Source organism: Eurosta solidaginis, chromosome 3 (genome assembly GCF_040869045.1).
Source record: "Eurosta solidaginis isolate ZX-2024a chromosome 3, ASM4086904v1, whole genome shotgun sequence".
In the NCBI taxonomy this organism is placed as follows: Eukaryota; Metazoa; Arthropoda; class Insecta; order Diptera; family Tephritidae; genus Eurosta; species Eurosta solidaginis.
Genome location: NC_090321.1, coordinates 156978579 through 156992546, shown reverse-complemented (window position 1 = coordinate 156992546; position 13968 = coordinate 156978579). Strand labels below are relative to the sequence as shown.

General features: G+C 35.5%; 1 pseudogene; it reads left to right on the top strand.

Annotated features, from left to right (window-relative positions):
* The first annotated feature begins 2632 nt into the window (after nucleotides 1-2632).
* Nucleotides 2633-10707, top strand: LOC137244450 (T-complex protein 1 subunit eta-like; annotated as a pseudogene).
* The last annotated feature ends 3261 nt before the right edge of the window (nucleotides 10708-13968 follow it).

Below are 13968 nucleotides of genomic sequence, written 5' to 3'. Positions count from 1 at the left end.
TTAAACCTCTTTTAATCAAACAATAATCAACATTTACACATTTATAGAAAAAACGTTTAAACGAAGGATTACACTGAATAACTTTTTGACTTTATGGAAGTTGGATGGGGCTGGCCGCAGTTCGGATGCGACCGTGAGTCCCATTGGTTGCACGTGGGTGAGTTTTCGTTAACACGCCAATTGCACGGCTCAAGTATCCTTGTGCCAATTACCAATTTGCACAAGGATTTGACCGGTGTGTGCACTGGTTGCGCTATTTGCGCAGAGAACTGCGCTAAAATCAAATTGATTTTGATATTTACGCATGTCTGCAAATATTGCACATGCTTTTTTCTTCGTGTATGGTGAATCTTACACAGTTTACCTGTGGTTCCTGATAATATAACATCAGCAATTATTGTTAAAAAATGTTAATATCGAAGGCGTAAGGACCATCTCTAGCTTGTAACAGGAATTCACACAAATTTAATAATACAAAATAATTTTTTATACAATTAGAACACATGTTTCATTTGTTGCGCTAGTTGAAAAATGAATATTGCGCAGTGATGCAATGTGTTGAGCTGGTCTTGAAATTAAAATATATATACTATAAATACAATGGAAAATAAAATCTTCTTGTGCGATTTTTTCGACTTATACCGTGAATTACCAGCACTGTGGAAAATAAAGAGTAGTTTTTTATGCAATTAGTGCCTTTTTTACACAATTAAAACACATGTTTCATTTGTTGCGCTACTTTAAAAATGAATATTGCGCAGTGTTTTTGTGCCGTGTATGTCTAAATTTTCATTTGCACCAATTTCGTCGTTTTATATTTGCGCATGGTTTTTGTATCATGTATGGGCCGTATTACATTGCACATTCATAAGGTAGGTCGTGTCAGCTGACACGTTTTTGGTACGTACGTTCGTGAGTAACTGCCGCTTAACTGCCGTACGTTCGTAGCCCGGAACGTAGAAATCAAAACAATTTTGATATTTTCCGTAAGAACGTGTCAGCTGATCGCTCTCTCACTAGACAGAGTTGCCTAGTAAACTTTTGTGCGCTAATTTTTGACCGTTTGCAGTTTTATGCAAAAACACCTAATTAAAGCTTGAAAAATTGTTAAAATAATTCGAAATAATTATGTAAAAGTGCAGATTATAAATATGTAATCTATTTATATTTATTTAATATTAATTCCGGCCTTTTACAACATCAAAAATTAAATTGGAAAAAGGTGATGTTTCCATAAGCATGCATGCAAAATGGTCAATGGCAACATTGCTTATCTGTAAACAATACACACACAAATATATTATGTACATGTACACAGACGCACACATTGATTCCTACGGGCAAACGTATTTCGTACGACAAGCGCCCGTACGTACGGCACACGTCGGTGGGTAATTGCCGCTTAAGTTGAGTTGTACACCGTAAAATACGTCACAAACATTTTCTGCGAATCTGCCATTTGTTGTTTTCAGCTTGAAACCACAAGCGCCATAGATTAGATTGATACGAATCTTTTGCTTACGCTCTCATATTTTCACTCTCACGAGGGATTTATCTTCTAGTTGTTGCTGGCAACAATCACAGATAAATCCCTCGCGCCAGCTGAAGCGGGTGCCAGAACACAAAATGTGCCAGCCAAAACGAAAAACGTGCCAAAAATTTTGGTAAACTTTAGTTTGACCTACAACTGGAGAATAGCGTTCAAAAATTATGGAAAAAAGGATAAAAATACTTGTTTTAGTGTAAATATTATTAGTTCGAAGGCGGAGGGTAAATATTATTTCCCATTCAAAAGTTATCACTAAAAATAGGTTTTGTAAATATGAACTCCCGATGCAACCAGTCCATTTTGATCACAGAACCTGGAACGCCAGACATGCACAATAAGCCCTATCCATTAAATAATGTTAACTATTATATCATAGGTCCGATTTACTGAAATTTCAAAAGAATATATGGTTTTCACTGCGAGTTAAATGCGTTACAATATTTGACTAATTAATTTAATCGAAATGTAAATTTTACTTCGATTTGTTTATATTTAACTCTAACTAGTCGTATTATTGTAAAATAACTTTAAGCAAATAAATATTTTACGACTATTATTTTATTAAATGATTGAAACTATAATCACCGAAATGTATGTCAAAAATCCCTATTTTCAGATCTATTCATTTTTGTTTAGAGTGGCATCATTGATAAATGTTATAAAAAATGTGCATTTTGACAGCGCTCTCTCGAAACAAAGAGTTGCAAACATTGTTTACTATATAGTTTGGCAGCTTAATTAGAGGTTATGTTGCGAATAGAGTGGAAGGCAGTGGACTAGGCAGTCGAATGTCATATAATGAAGGAATGGTGTTCGGAGTTTTTTCAAAGTTAAAAAAAAGGATGATAAAAGCTTTAATAAAAAAAAAACTATTGTTTTAATAACAACAAAAACGCCTTATATATTCTATATACATAAATTCGTAAGGATTATCTCACTTTAAAATTTGAGTTAAATAATCCAAAGTTTTTGTTCGAAATTGAGTCGAGAACTGTGCGTGTGAATGTGCGAATTTTCAGCGATCAGCTGTTAGTTGCGCTACTTGGTAAAATTTACAATGGTTGCAAATCCATTCATCTATGACAAGCGCAGCAACAGCAGAGTAATAAAAATTGATTTACAAATAATTTCGGATATAATAAAAACTAAATTAAAATTAAGTGTTGTGTGCGCTACGGTATTTGCATTTTATATTAATAATACATTTATATTTTCCACAAAGGAACCAAAATCAAGTAAGTTTTAGTGGGATATGGGAAAAGCCATTTTCTGGGAAATCTAACATCATTTTCCCATATCGCTACACATTCATTTTCATTACTCGTGCTACAAAATCTGCATCGTTGAATCTGTTATATATTGTAGGATTTGCTTTAATATAATTTGAATTAATAAAAAACTATTATTTACAGGATATCAAAATTTGTCCCCATTACCACCTGGGGTAACTTCGCGTCGGGCAACAATCAATATTGGCAGGATTGGACACGGTAAGTCCACTGTTGTGAAAGTTATTTCCGGAGTTCAAACGAAAAGCAATTTTTTATGCAATGCCGCGACAGCAGCAGCAACAAGCTATCTGCCAATGCCACAACAGTCGGGCTATCCACCACAACCTGGTCCACCTGGTTGCCCTCCACAACCTCAACATCCAGGCTATCCTCTACAACAACCAAGTGCACCAGGTGGTTACATGGGTCAAATAATGCCACCAACACAACCCGGGCAGGCGCCAATGCCCAGTCAGCCACCCATACCGGGTCAACCCTCAATACCCGGACGTCATGGTTATAATGTATGCTAATACAACTAATATATTTCAAATATTACTGATGATTATTTTTGTATTATTTTCTTTAGCAACCATCTGCACCTGGTACTAGTATATATCAACAGCCGCAACAGTAGCCCAACGCCGTTTAGATCCCGATCAGATGCCTAATCCGATAAGCGTTATCGTTGAAAATCAAAATAGCGCTGGTGGTGCTTTTATTACTAATGAACAGGCTTTATTACAACCATTGGTGACCACAAAATATGTGGTACAAGATCAGGGTAACTCCTCACCACGTTACATTAGGTATTGATATTCGAAATTAATTTTTTGTTTGGCAATTACATTGATCTTTCTCGTTTGCAGACCTTTTTTTATTGCATACCTGCAACAGCTGATTTATTAAAAACAACAGCTTTGTCCTTTACACTTACCTTCTCACCAATGGCACGCGCGGTTGAGGGTGAATATGAGCCACCCATTGTAAATTTTGGTGAAATGGGTCCTATTAGATGTAATTGTTTGCAAGGCTAAAATGCAATTTGTAGATGCTGGTCGTCGTTTCCAATGTCTAATGTGTAAAGTAACAACAGATGGTAAACAAAATCTTTCACTTTTACTTGTGTTCATTGATACATATTTTTTCTCAACAGTGCCAACTGAATATTTCCAAGATTTGGGCCACACCGGACAGCGTGTCGATAAATATGAACGTGCTGAACTTGTATTGGGTACATGAGTGTATAAAAAATATTTGGGTACCGATAGCTCTCAAGGTAGAACCTCAACTCATATCTAACATCAATGCCTCGCATTCAATGGGGGATGCTGTACGCACTACATTGGGTTCACACAGTATGGACAAACATATTGTTGATTCCAGTGGTAGGGCCATAATTTCAAATGATGGGGCAACCATTATGGATATTGTGCATCCAGCCGTGAAACTCTAGTCGACATCGCCAAATCTCAAAATGCTGAGGTAAGTTTTTTGTTATATTAGAATGTGTAGAATAAAAATGTTTCTCTTATCAGGTCGACGATGGCACCACTTCAGTAGTACTTTAAGCATGTGAAATCTTAAAACAAGTTAAGCCATATGTTGAGGAAGGCGTGCATGCACGTATCATCATTAAAGCTATACGCAAAGCATTACAATTATGTATGACAAATATATGACATGGCTGAACATGTCGAAGCGCCAATCAAAGGATCAACAACGTGCTTTATTGGAAAAATGCGCTGCCACAGCAATGTCCTCCAAACTTATTCATCAACAAAAAGATTTCTTTTCTAAAATGGTTGTGTACGCTGTACTTTTCTTTGGTGGATCCAACGTCATACAAAAAATATAAAATCGCAATTTTAAATATAGATTTGGAATTCAAGGCTGAGCGTGACAATGCTGAAGTACGTATTGATAATGTTCAAGAGTATCAGAAAATTGTTGATGCTGAATGGCGTATTCTGTACAATAAACTAGCCAAGTACGACGCCAATATTGTGTTATCCAAACTACCAATTGTTGATGTTGCTACACAGTATTTTGCAGATCGTGAAATGTTCTGTTAGAGTACCAGAAGAAGATTTGAAACGTACAATGAAAGCTTGTGGTGGTGCCGTTATGACTACAGCTAATGATATTAATTCAAGTGTTTTGGGTCAATGTGATTACTTTAAAGAACGTCAAGTTGGTGGTGAGCATTTTCCAAGGTTTGATAGTGGGTTTGACATTAATTTTATTTTTATAGTTTATAATTATTTAAAGGTTGCGTTAATGCTAGAACATGTACATTGATTTTACGTGGCAATGCCGGAAAATTTTTGGAAGAAAGTGAGCTTCGTTACATGATGGTACAATGATTGTGCAGCGTACAATTAAACATGATTCTATTGTTGCTGGTAAGTCAAAATACAACTGGAAAAAAATGTCGAATCTTAAATTGTTAAGTAATATTATGAAAAGATTGTGTCCAACTACAGAAGAAAAAACTATAAAATTTGTGTATGTGAAATGATAATTATTGCTTTTGGTTGTTAGTTTTGAGGCACCGTCTTCGAGTGTCTTCTGATGTTGTTGTTGTAGCAGTGCTTCGCCCCATCCAATAGGTCTTACCAATCACAAATTGTCATCAATGTCCTCCAACGGGAGTCCGAGTAAACTTGCTGTTTCAACAGGGGTGGATCATAAAGAGGGGGGTGTTAGAGGAGTTGGTTCCACATTACAATTGAAGAGATGGTTGGTGTCATGTGGGGACACATTGCAAGCAGGGACATTTTGTATGTCGGGGTTGATTCTGGATAGGTAAGAGTTTAACCTGTTACAGTATCCAGATCGAAGTTGGACTAGAGTGACTCGCATTTCCTTAGCGAGCGTGCGTTCCTGTTCTGCAATTTTAGGGTATTGTTCTTTGAGTACTGAATTCACCGGGCAATTCATGACATAGAGGTCCGACGCCTGTTTATGGAGTTCACCAAGGACCTGCTTATTTGTTTTGGCTTCATGCGGCTGTGTTCTCAGGTGCCGTATTTCCTCATAGTGCTTACGGGGGTGACTCCTTAAGACCCTGGGCGGTGTTGGCTCATCAATTAGATGTCTGTTGAGATGCCCTGGTTCCTGGGTATTCAACAGAAACTGTTCTGTTAGCATTTCATTTCTTTCACTTATTGGGAGTATTTTCGCCTCATTATGTAGATGGTGTTCTGGGGACATAAGGAGACAACCCGTGGCGGTTCTAAGGGCAGTATTTTAGCAGGCCTGTAGCTTCTTCCAGTGGGTAATCCTTAGGCTTGGCGACCATATGGTGTAGGAAGCAATAGTGACTCCTTCTGGTGGTGAAGATAGCTATTGATAAGTACAATTTAAACAGAAGTAGGGATATGACACCGGTTTGAATGTGAATTTTTTTGAAGTTATTGCGAAAAGCGTTGAGGATTTTTAATATCTTACGAGGTACCTTTGTAAATGTTTCTGATAATGAAGAATGAGACCTATTCAAACTCAATTTCAGGACAATGACGCTGAGACTTTGCTATACTTTAACGTACAATACTTTACCCCTTTTTAGCACAACTATCATTTTTGACTTTAGTAAATTTTAAAAATGTTTCTTCCTCTACAGTTCAGCATATCTTTCGCCAACACAGGTTGGCGATGTGTTTGCGCAGGACCGTGCCTTCGCTAATTTATAATGAATGTCAATTCCCATCACTGGATATTGCGGCGCGCGATTGACCAACAAGACGATGCCACGACACCTTTGAGTATTCTTGACCTGAAAATTAATATGAAACGAATTTGTACAACAAATGAACAACACACACTGAAATAATCTTGGTTAAAAAGTATCTAAGAATCTAATTCTAAGTTTTTTCCTACGTTACTAATCTAAGCCTTTTATGCTCTAATTAAAATAATATTAATTGCAACGAATTTGTCAATAATTTTTAACCAAAGTTTATAAACTAGATGTATAACAAAAAGGTATTTTGAATATAAATATTTGTGATGAACTTAACTGAAATAATTCGAAGTCTTTTCCTACGTTACTATTCTAAGCTTTTAATACTCTAATTAAAATAATATTCAACAATCTCGTAAAGTTTGCAAAGATTTTTAAAGCAATTTAATTGCAACGAATTTGTCAATAATTTTTAACCAAAATTTATAAAAGAGATGTATAACAAAAAAATATTTTGCATATACATAAGTAATTGCTGATGAATTTAACTGACAGTACCAATACCATCAACTAAATGGTCCTTATAAATATTGTAATCACATAATTCAAAACAAAATATTACTATGAGTACGTACGTTTATTATTGCAAAATCACGAAGAAAGAAAATTGCATGAAGTACCCTCAATCTAAAATTATTCCACTGAATGTATATATCGCATTTTAAACTAAAAAATGTGAAAACTTAAAAAAAAAAATTAAATCGGTATTTAAGTGTAAATCGATCCATGAAAGCATCGTAAAATAACTTATGTTTTTTTGGTAGTTAACGTTATCGTTTAGCCTGGTTTTGTTAAGAATTTTGTTGTTTTTGTGGTATAAATCAACATTCAACACAAAGCTTCTCTGATTATTAGAGTTGTGATTTTTCGTTCATTTCAGAGATTCGAAATTATCGTTCTTTTTCTGATGAACGAACAAGTTGTTCTTTTTCTTCATCTGTTCTTTTTTTCAAGCAAATTTGTTCACTGCTGCTCGCACCCCTGAAAAAAGCCAACAAGTATAGAGGGGGGTGTGTATGCAGCAATGCTTTGTGTAGGTATATTTAAATGTGTTATGAATAAATAAGTTAATATATCGTTAGCTTAATGTGAAAATGTACTAAGTCACTTTTTTTGAAAAATTGTATTTTAATGCAGTTTTAAAACTGAATTCAAAATACATCGATCACAAGAAAAAACATTTTAATTTTTAATTTTGACATGCTGTTTGCTATGATGCGTAAATATGCTAAGTCGTCAACTGTTCAAAAAAAATGTGCTAAGTAAACCAGTCAATAATATCAATCTGAATTACTAGTAATTTCTTTGTGCGCGCATTTTATTTACTTATTTAATTCATTCAGTATAAAAGTACATGCTTTGTTGTTGTTGTTGTATTAACGATAAAGACAGTCCCCGAAGGCTTTGGGCCGATGTTGATGGTCCTTTGCCGCATATAGATCCGGTACGTTCCGGTAACAAAGCACTATTAAGGTACTAGTCCGACCATCTCGGGAATGATTTATATGACCACATTAAACCTTCTAGGCCATCCCGTCCTCCCCACCCCCTAGTGCTATGAGGAACTTGTAGTCGCCAGAGCCTCGGCTGTCAATGAAACAGAATTCGCCACGGGTAGGTGAGGTTGGCAATTGGGTTGGAGAAGCTATATATTGCGCTGGGAACCCCTTGAGAAGGTTGCCTACACAACCTCTTGAAATTGGATTCACCCAATTGAGACATACCTTTTTGATGAATGCTTTGCGCTGGCCATAATCCACTTCAATTCTTATATGTCGATAACTACATGCTTTGTTACAGACTAGTTAAAAATAGAAAACAATTCAAGCTTAAACTTATAAAAACTGTTATTAAAATTAAGAACTCTACTGAATCGATTTGCTAGATGTATATTCCTAGTTATAGGTTCATTCATAGCATAATTCGTTTTATTAGTTATTTAGATAAATAATATATTATGCCGAAGATCATGCATTGTAATATATGGAATGAACAAATTAGATAAATCAGAGCAATTCGTACTAACGTTTATTACATTATAGGCAAGCATTAGTGAGATTCAAGATGTTCTGCCATGCAAAGCCTGAAGACCAAGCAATTTGTACCTGCTGGTATATGATGGGAGGCCGTCTGGCCAATGAAGCATACGTAAAGCAATTTTTGTAAAAAATTTTTGAACTCTCAATTTTATAGGAGTTATATTCATAGAAAGGATTCCATATTATTGAGCAATATTCAAGACGACTTCTGACCAAGGATATATTAAGTGCCTTCAACGTCATAGGGTCCTTAAGTCACTGGTGTTACGTCTACTGAACCCAACCATTGAAACAACGAAGTCAATGGTACTAGAAAAAGAGTGTTGGAGTTAAAAATTACACTGAAGTCTTTATTCTCTTGACAACCATTAAGAGATTTAGCATTTAGTTTGTAGATAAAGTGTATGGCAAAAAGACTTTGGAATAAGACACAACACAGCATTTGTTTGAATTTAAATATAAATTATTGTCTGCGCATCATCCGGCAAAAGAGTCCAGATCAGAACCGTTAGAAAAAGTTTGACAAATAAATAGTATTTTTTGTGAAATATATAGTTTTAGTGTTTTATTTCAATCATTAAAGGTGAGGAGTGATTGGAAAACATATTGAGTAAAAAGTGCTAAGACAGGAGAAAAATTTGTTATGAGTGCGGAAATTGTGCTAAGGCATAAAATATCTGCTGGGTTGGCATACATGATTTTTATTTATCCTTTTCAAAGCTTCTACACTCAAAAGCATTGCAATAAGGTATGCTCATTCACAGTTTTGTAAAAAGAAGGTTATTTCGAAAGTTATTCATTTTTTTTTCGTCTCCTGTAAAATTCGTAAAAGTTGACTCAGCACATTTTCACATTAAGCTAACGATATATATGTATAATTAACTTCAAAAAAAGTTACAAATTTCGGAAGATCCAGGAAATTGAAAGAGTACAGACACAAATTGTAAATATGAACTTTTCAAGTTTAATAAATGTAATAATTAGTTTCTTACAAAAGATGTTTTTCATAAATAGCCCATACATATATTGTTGTAGCAGTGCCACACACAAAAATGACCACACATATCTTTAGTGTAAGTGGCATCATCGACATTCGTGCTCACTGTGAATATCCACGTATGTATGTATGAATTTACAATGTTCGCGAACGAGAAGAGAGAAGGAATAACATTAGATTAAACGAACTAAAAGAACAAATAGAACCGAAATCGAAGATCTAGTTCACTTGTTCATTTGAGAGACCCGGCCAATTGACCTAGTTCAGAACGAAACGACCCAACTCTACTGATTATAAGTTGCAATACTTTTTGGTTTAGGTTGCGATATGTAAAATTACATATTTTTGTACACAGTTCTAAAATGTAAAGGGAAAAAATTTATATTTGTCTATTAATGAAATTATTAAAAAGATATTGTTATATTAATGATATAGAGAAGCGCCAACATGAATGCAAGTGGTCTCAAACCTCTGGTAGGCAATTCACCACTTTAACTGTCAGAAAAAATGTTAAATTGTTCATTTTATGTAAAAAAATTTTGAAAGTTGCAATTGAAGTTCTGAAAGCCCAGGAATTTGAATTTAAGATCAAAAAATTACAATTGAAGTTCACAATTTTCAATAGAATTTCAGTAATTATAATTGAAGCTCAGGAATTTCAACTGCAGTTCAGCAAATTACAACTGAAGTTCAGAAAATTACAATTTAGGTTCAATTATAATTTTCTGAACTACAAACAAATTCTGAACTTCAATTTTTAACTTTCTGAACTACAAATAGAAATTCTAAACTTGAATTTCAATTTTCTGAACTTAAATTGAAATTTTTGAACTTCAATTGTAACTTTCGAACCTCAATTGCAGCTTCCTGTACTATAATAAAAAAGGCATAGTATTAAAATTGGCGATTTACAAGTCAACTTACTCAAATTGTGAATTGCCTACTCGCGATTTGATGGTTTACTGAAACTAATAGTTCTGTTAGTTCTTCTCTTTTGTTTTCTATATCATTAATTTATTTATTTAAGTTTCCCTTGACTTTGTATGCATACAATCGCATACAATAAAATTTGTATTTATGGCTCACCAACAAGACTGAAAAGCTATTCCTTCCTTAAGACTTATAGTTAATAATTTACAACTATTATAAATAATCTAATATATTATAAAAATGTTGAATAAAAGCAATGTTAATGGATTTGAATTAAAGAAATGTTTTATTTATATAGCGGTATAATCCAAGTAAAAAAACGGTCATAATACTAGTGAAAAGGCGGTCATATTAACGTAAAGATACTGTAAAAATACAAGTAAAGTTACAGGTATATAACTTAAAAAATGACTGCCATAACGTGAATGTAAGAACAGTACAGCACTATAGTTTGTTTACATTTCGATAACCTAATACCGCATATGTGTGAGCAGTATGGACAATCACATAAATAGGTACGACGGAATGGACTGGTCACAAAAGGGCCCGACGCCCTGTACAAATGCTACTTAACGATTTACGTGTTCCATAGACACAGATATTAGTCATTTTACTGGTCAATTTACGGATACATTTTTGCTGGGTTTCTGAAGTTAGCAACTCAATTCAACTTCAACTGAAATAAGTTGTAATTCGTAATACCAAACAGGAGTTGAGTGTCTTGAAGTTGAGTTGTTTTAATTACAACCCAACTAAGTTGAGTTGTAAACGGCAATAGGGGCATAGATTCCAGGTCTGCACACAAAATTGATGTAGTCTTCAATCATGTAACGCGATATGTTTTTGGCTTAGCACGATTTGACCATGTATCTGAATCGAGGACTCGTCCATGGTTTAATTATACAAGGTTACCCATGTAGCACATTGTCACCCTGTACTTTTCACCTCCTAAACTCCCACATTGCTCCTAAAACTTAAGGTGTTACTTCTTTTTAAACTCCTTTCAGAATATTGAACAAACATTTTAAAAACGTATTTAAAGTTTTACTTTTAGGAAAAAAGTACAAGTTGGGTACACTTATGTACTTTTGATAGTTTATTTTGTTCTCATCCGAGTTATTTCAACAATATTTCAAAAGCCTGCATTGTCGCGATGCATTGATGAATTGCAGCATACCTATGACATAGCCACTACTATAGAGTTGGGCCGTTTCGTTCTGAACTTGTTCAATTGACCGGGTCTCTCAACTGAACAAGTGAACTAGATCTTCGATTTCGGTTCTATTTGTTCTTTTAGTTCGTTTTATGTGATGTTATTCTTTCGCTCTCTTTGGTCGCGAACATTGTAAATTCATAACGTAGAAATTCACAGTGAGCACGAATTTCGATGATGCCACTTGCACTAAAAATATACATACACAAAGCATTGCTGCATACACACACCCACCCATCTATACTTGTTGACTTTTTTCGTGGGTGTGAGCAGTAGTGAACAAATTTGCTTGAAAAAAGGAACAGATGAACAAAAAGAACAACTTGGTCGTTCATCAGAAAAATAACGAAAGAACCGAATCTCTGATATGAACGAAAAAGCACAACTCTACACTACTACAAAAACCACAGGAGTCGTCGATGCCCTTCATACCGGAAGGTCTCATAGAAGATGATGATGGTGGTGATGGTAGCGGTGTGTTAAGACATGGAAATTTTGGTTGGGATGCTGAGATTCCCTACATACATACGTGATGAGGATTTAATGTTAAAAAATAGAAGATCGTATGGTGGTTTTATGGAAGAGGTTGCGGGAAGGCGTAAGCCTAATAAACGACCAGGCACAACGACTTTACTTAATGGACGGCCATTAACAGGTGGGACGCGGCAATGGGTGCACAAGCAGAACGCAATGCTGCTAACGAAAGCGTAGTGGATGACGCTGGTGTTTCAAAGGGTGGCATGTTGAGCAATCGCGTTGGCATGGGCGATGAGGATGATAGCTCATTTGGCAGTTCTGACAGTGAAATGGATATGGATGGATTGCTAGGCATAGGGCGTGGAGCGGCAGGTGGCGATCATTTAAGCAATTTGAACTTAGAGTTTGTAGAGAAGGTATTAAAGGTAGTTTTTCTCGAGAAACTTTGACTTCAACTCTGTTTTATTTTACTTGGTATTGCTAATATTAAGCGCATAGAGAAGACGCAACAACAAAGGCGAGTAGAACGTAGCAAACCGTTTATAGGTAATTCAACACTGTGCCTCCGCGCTAGTTTGCAAGTAACATGCTTAGGTCGGGTTTTTCAATGCGAGTTTAAACTCCAGTTAAAGTTGAATAGAGTTTAACCTGGCTGCTTTGTTCAATAACATAAATTTTTTGCGGCTTATCTTTGCTTAAGCGGCAGAAGTGCCAGGGTTAAACTCTAATCAACTTTAACATTAGTTACTGAAAAACCGGGCATTAAATTTACTACCTTTGTCAGATAAAAAAAAAATCATACTCTACAAGTCACTTATCGTACCCGTCCTGCTATATGGGGCAGAAGCATGGACCATGACAACAGCAGATGAAGCGGCTTTGGGAGTGTTCGAGAGAAAAGTTCTTCGAAAGATTTATGGACCTCTACGCGTTGGCGATGGCGAGTACCGAAGAAGATTTAATGATGAGCTGTACGAGCTATACGCAGACATCAACATAGTCCAGCGAATTAAAACGCAGCGGCTGCGCTGGCTAGGCCATGTTATGCGAATGAAAGATGATGATCCGGCCAAGAAAGTGTTTCTATCGGAACCCGCCTATGGAAGCAGAGGTGGAGGGCGGTCCCCACTCCGTTGGAAGGGCCAGGTGGAAAACGATTTAAACTCCCTTGGTGTGATCAATTGGCGCCGGTTGGCGGAGCGAAGGAGCGACTGGCGCGCCTTGTTGGACGGCCATAACCGTTTAGACGGTTAAACGCCAATTAAGTAAGTAAGTAAGTTGTCAGATATTATAGAGTTACTTATATAACAAGTTGACTCTCTCGCAGTCTGCTCGCATATGTAACACATACCAAACTACAACTATTTGAACTCTGCAAGGCTATTCTTTGTCATTGCTATCTGCATATGGAACTCCATCCCGAACTCAATTCGCAATAGCTTAAGTAAATACAACTATAAGAATGTTATGTATTCGTTCTTTCGTCAATAAGTGTCTTAATTCGAAACTGAGTTTATCTACATATCTTCTAGTCAATTATTATTTTAAGTATTCTAGTACCCAACTAGCAATTCTGTTTTCGAAAATAGCTTATTGCAAGTTTTCTGTATATTTACATATAACCGATTTTAATACTAAGTTCATTTTTATTTTCCTAATTGTCTTTCGTAAGCGTTGGGAGTTAATATATATCTTATTGTACTAATATATATTTCTTTTAATAAATGAAAATAAATGAACTACAAAT